Source organism: Lygodium microphyllum, chromosome 7 (assembly GCF_053477565.2).
Source record: "Lygodium microphyllum isolate KBCC chromosome 7, Lygodium_microphyllum_v1.1.10, whole genome shotgun sequence".
Taxonomy (NCBI): Eukaryota; Viridiplantae; Streptophyta; class Polypodiopsida; order Schizaeales; family Lygodiaceae; genus Lygodium; species Lygodium microphyllum.
The window spans coordinates 42781199-42787496 of NC_141141.1; positions in this window are offsets into that span (position 1 = coordinate 42781199).

The window sequence follows — 6298 nt, forward strand, 5'->3', positions numbered from 1 at the left end:
TGTTTATTACCTTAGGTCTAATCTCCCCCCTCCTCTAAGCCCCATTTCATGCACAAGGTGGGGTGGAGACATTGCATCCTCTTGACCTTAGAGGAATCGAGATGTGCTCATCTTGAAAGAAATTGGGGATGTTGCTTACATAGTGTATCTTCATCAATCCAAGTGGCATCCTCTTCAGGATAGTCTTTTCACTAGATGAGATATTCCTTAATGGTTCTACTTTTGAGGGTGCATTCTTTTGGCATGCTCTACGTGTTCCTTGACTCACCTAGCATGATCCTTGACTCTATACATATAAGAAATAAAGTGATTATAGAAAGGATCACCCTTTTCTATAATTTGATGACTCTCTCTCTCTCTCTCTACACATACATACATACATACACATATGTGTGTATGTGTGTGGAGGCATCACCACATATGTGTGTATGTGTATGTATGTGTATGTATGTATAGCATGGCCTCCATAGAGAGAGAGAGAGAGAGAGCTATATTGTTACCTTTGTTAAGACTATGCACCTATCTAACACAAATATATATGCTTGCCATAGCTAAGTTTGATTGATTATAAATTATGTGATTGTGTATTCCATGCAGATTGACTCCATCTATGGATGATAGGTGTTTTAATTTGCACTCAAAAGGTAAGCTTGAGCGAGAGAGAGAGAGAGAGAGAGAGAGAGAGAGAGAGAGAGAGAGAGAGAGAGAGAGAGAGAGAGAGAGAGAGAGAGAGAGAGAGAGAGAGAGAGAGAGAGAGAGAGAGAGAGAGAGAGAGAGAGAGAGAGAGAGAGAGAGAGAGAGAGAGAGAGAGAGTCTCTATGGAGGTTGCATCGGCATGGCTTCCATATATATGTATATATATATATATATATTAGAGAGAGTGTGAGAGAGCTATATTGTCACCTTTGTTAAGACTATGCACCTATCTAACACAAATATATATGCTTGCCACAGCTAAGTTTGATTGGTTATAAATTATGTGATTGTGTATTCCATGCGGATCGACTCCATCTATGGATGATAGGTGTTTTAATTTTCATTCAAAAGGTAAGCTTGAGAGAGAGAGAGAGAGAGAGAGAGAGAGAGAGAGAGAGAGAGAGAGAGAGAGAGAGAGAGAGAGAGAGAGAGAGAGAGAGAGAGAGAGAGAGAGAGAGAGAGAGAGAGAGAGAGAGAGAGAGAGAGAGAGAGTACATGCATACATATATATATATACATATAGCCTCAATTGTGGAATAAAGGATGGAATAGAGGAGGGTAAGGTGATAATTTTCAAAGCTAAGGTTATAATGCTCATCCAATGAGAAACAATAAGGGAGAATGATGATGAAGGGTAAAACAATATGGCGATGACATTTGTGAAGTCCAAAAGTGTTAACATTAGAGAAGATGAGGATGGAGATAGGATATTAGATTGCGTGGTTGATTTGGGTGATGGCAATGGTTAGGCAAGGTGGCAAGGATGGTAGGGAAGCTGGTGGGTGTGAATGATTGACAAACTAGGTGGCAGTGGCCGAGTACTAAGAGAGAAAATAATGAGGGGGCATGGGTCACAACATAAGCTATGAAGCCTTAAGTAGCTCAGGGGTGGCTACTTGGGGCACTCCTTATTGAAATTCTTCTCAGATGGTCAAAATATCATAAGCGTGGGGGCATGAGGGGACATAGAATGGATGTTGAAAAAATAAGCCTCATTATTAATTCACAACCAAATGATGCACCCTAAATATGTTGCACTAGCATGGCCTTCATGGTCCATATTTTGAAGGAGTAGGTGGTAGCCCTCAATTGCCTTGGCCCATATATCAACACCCTTATCATTAATTTCAATTGCAAGAGGTGCTAAATAAGCATATGATAAACCACTAACTTTGAGCTAGGTTGCATGTTAGAGGCTAGTAGCACAATTCATGGTGGGACGTGTTTCAATTGAGATGTGTGCATGATATATCCAATTTTAGTAAGCAACATCCATCAAAGACACAAAAATAGGGCTTTATGAAGTGGTGGGATATGGCCTTCACTAACCTCTATGACATAGAACTTTGAAATGGGATCATTGAGTTGCATCAGTGTAGTGTGCCAAAAGCTATTTTTTTTGGGAGACTTACTACATGTAGCCCCATTTACTTAACCCTATGAAGCAATATTGGAGGCCCTATAGCTCAATGCTAATAAGCTTTCGTGGTAGATCATTAGGGAAGAAACTTCCTTTCTCTCCATTTTGCAATCTCCACAGGTCTTAATTGATGAAAAAACTTTCAACACTAGTATAAGAATGTAATTAGCTTACCTAAGATCATGAGCAGGAGGATTGCAATAAATGCTACAAAATGCTTTCGCTTAAAATAGGTGTTGCAAAATCCCTTGGCTTCAAATATCAAATTGCAAAACTAAAGGTTTTCACAATAGATATTTGGGTCAAAGTGCCACATTTGGGTTAGCTTCACATGCCCACATAACCTATTTGACAATGTTACAATTGTCAAGGTCTTAGGAAAAGTCACTTTTACATCCCTTCCATCCTAGTCAATCAAAAAGGAGAAAGGAGAACTTGCATTCACTGGGATAGAAGGGTGAAAATTCCAAAAATTCTTGAACATTTTTTGCCTCCTTTTGGATCTTTTTAATGTTTCCAAAGAAACATGGAAATTTGCCAAGGATTATCGGTGAGACAACAATGCAATAGAGGAAGAAAAGAAAGGTGGCTATGAAAGATCTCTTAAGAAGTTGACCAAGAAAGCTCAAGATTACACATAAATATAGATACTCATGGATGGGGATGCTAAGATATGGTCTCTTGGAGTGTCAAGGAAATTTTGAGTTTAGAAAGGAATCTCTAGTAGAGATCACGAGAGATTTCAAGTCGCATGTCCTAGCCCTTCAAGAAATGAAGTGTGAAAGTAATTCATGGTTCATTTTAGTAAACTATTTATTTGTTTTGATACTAATTTGAGAGGCTCTAGAAAGCCTACTATCATTGCTGAGAAATACCCCAATCGTTTTAGCTAATGTGAAAGTAAAAAAGTTTGCAAATAAACATAATAGTTACCTCATCTTAGGAGATGATAGATGTAATTGCTATGTATGGTCCAAATTTGAAGCATGTGAGAAGTGAATTGTAGAAGTAGTTTTCTTATTTCTAGACCCTCCAATTCAATCTTTTAAAAGAGTGGAATATTGTGGATCCTTTTACTAATATCCCATGGTTTTGGAATAGAAAAAATTACTCTTATATTTCTATTAAAATTGAGTACTAAAGATAAATCTTGACATCCATAAAAGGTGTTATTTTGTGCTTTCTTGTCATGCTACTAGAAGTGCATTTCTTGTATATGCAAATCAATTATAAAAAGAATGGCCAACAAGCCCTACTTAACCTTATGTGCTTTGCCATGTGCTGCTTGGTTTCTTGGTCTTGCTTGAAAAAGTTCACTCATAGAAAAGGAAGACTCATAATTATTACAATGAAACCACTCTAAAATGGCAATGCACTCAACTTGGGAGAATGCGAGCACTTGGCCATAAAGATGACGGTATTGGCGAATCCATTCTCCACCTATGTTAAGGATGGGATTTGAGTGATCTAGCATTTGCTTGTGCTAGATCACTTGAATGGAAGCTAACTCATATTGCACTTGGTTCAAGGAGAGTGCCTATATACATTGCTAAGGACCTCAATGCAAAGGATGAATAACAACTAATTAACTTTAAAAAATGTTGGATGCGGGTAAAGATCAATGGCCAATAGCCGAATGGGCACCCCTTATATATGTACATAGTGTAGAGTTGTATATAAGTAAAGATAACAAAGAATAAGAGGACTCATTTGTTTTGTACCCACATAGCTCCATTGTGTCCTTCTCTCTCTAAACCCTCTTTCACACCATAACTTCTACCTTGTATCTCACCATTACTTGTCTTTGAACTAGTATCAAAGTAGCATTTTGTGCTCATGGGAGCTCATGCTTGGAGTGAAGAGTGAGTAGTAAAGCTTTGTTGCGATGGTCAAGGTTTCAATCTTCTTCTTTGACATTGGTGCTTTGTTTCCAACACATTGACAAAGGTAATATTCTCATCATTGGGATCTAGATCTAAGTCAAATAGCCATTGAAGCTCAATTTGGACTTGCAACAACCTACTTTGATAGTGATTTGGTAACCATTTGGTAGTGAGGAGAAAAAGAACTTGGCTTTGGATGCTCGAAAAAAGATCTTAGTAGATGGTTTCAATGCAGTGCAAGCACAAGGGTTGCTTAAGCATAGGTAGCTTGTTTTTTGGAATCAAGGGATTACTTGGATCTAGCAGGGGGACTTGCTTAAGCTTAGGCTTTGTTTTTTTTTGAAATAGGGGGTCTACTTGTGTCTATAAATAGAGAAATAGAAAGCGAGATACGCTTGATGATTTGCCAAAATAGTGATGTCTATGGATTATGCTACTGATTTGGATGCTCTAGGAGGCTATTTATATTTAAAAATGACATATGTTGATTCATTTTCATCAATTAGATTGCTCCCCATATTTTTTCATTATCTAGAAGCTACAAGGCATCTATTTTGTCTTGAAAGCTTTCTATAAGGTTTAAAGATTAGTTGGCAGTGACTAGTTCCCAATGAGAGGCTCTCAGATCACTCCCAACTTTGGATTACATACAAATTTTTGATGAATTTGTCAGTGACTAGTTCCCAATGGGAGGCTCTCAGATCACTCCCAACTTTGGATTACATACAAATTTTTGATGAATTTGTCATCTTGGAGGATTTCCCATATTGCATTATGCTTACTTTTTAGATATTATGCAAGAGCTAAAATTGATTTGTTAAGGAAACTTGCATGTACTCAATCTTTGATGATTGTTTCATGCTTAAAAGATATCCATAATACTTGGGATAGCTTGCAAAAAGTTCACATGCCTTTGGAAGTGTTAAAATATTATTTTTACATCACATTTATGTTTGAGATACAGAGAGAGGGAGAGAGAGATACTAATATGTGAAAAGCATAAAGAGCAAGTACTCTTCTTTTTTGTCTTTCTTTTTTATTATTCATTTTTTTCTAACTTACACACACCATACCAAGTAAGACCTAAATCTACATAACAATGAGAAAGAGACTTAATCACTAATTAGCTAGTATGGCTAGGTCTAACCAACATTATTATGGCACTCCTATCATCCAAGTAGCCTACTATTGGAGCGAGTTAGTACATTTACTGAGCTTAATTCTTCACACCTCCCCTCAAGCTTAAGTCATAGCATGTATCCCAAGTAGCAATTTGAAGTGAGTAAACTTATCCATAACAAGTGATTTGGTAAAGATGTCCACTACTGGTCTTCTATCTTCACATGAATAAGGTCTATCTTGTCTCCAAGTACCATTTCTCTAATAAAATGGTAATACACTTCTATGTGTTTTGATTTGGCATGATAAATAGGATTACTTGCCAGAAGCACACTGCTCATGTTATCATAGTACAACTTAACTAGTTTATCCACTTGTACTTCCAAGTCATCTAACATCTTAACCAGCCAAATAGCTTTGCATGTAGCTAAGGCTTCACCTTTGTATTCTACTTCAGTACTCAAAAGAGCCATATTGGGTTACTTTTTATTGCTCCAGCTAATCATGATGTTGCCAAGACCAAATTCATATCCACTTGTCGATCTTCTGTCATATACACATCCAACCCAATTTGCATCACTGTATCCTGTAAGCTCAAGAGGCTTACTATACTCATAAAACAACTCATAATGTAGAGTAGTATTCACACACCTCATAATCCTTCTCACATCATCTAAATGAGGTATCCTTGACCTTTGCATGTATTGACTAATGAATCCAATTGAATAACTGAGATAACATTGAGAGATGGTAAGATAAATCAAGCTACCAACTATTTGTGTATACATAGTTACATTCTCAATCTCGTTTCATGTATCAATTGTCAACTTGACATTCTGCTCTAATGGTGGTGCACAGATCGGATGTTGTACACATGCGTAGTGAATGACGGAAGGTCCCCAAAAACAAAGAATCCTACAAACCTTCATAATTTCAAGTACAAAGAAAAAGAAAATTTGCACAACATGAGACAAAAAGACGAATTGGGTGCAATCTTCCCCCATGCCTTGTGTGAGCACTTCACAAGGCATGTATTTATATAGATTTATTTATCTTCAAGCTCAAAAATAGTCCACTTTACAAATAGCATGTTTTTGATTTTGTGTTTATGTTTTCCCAACTATAAAGTAAGGCATTTGGGCATCCAAAAGTCCCGGGCTGTGCCCAAATACAAATATCA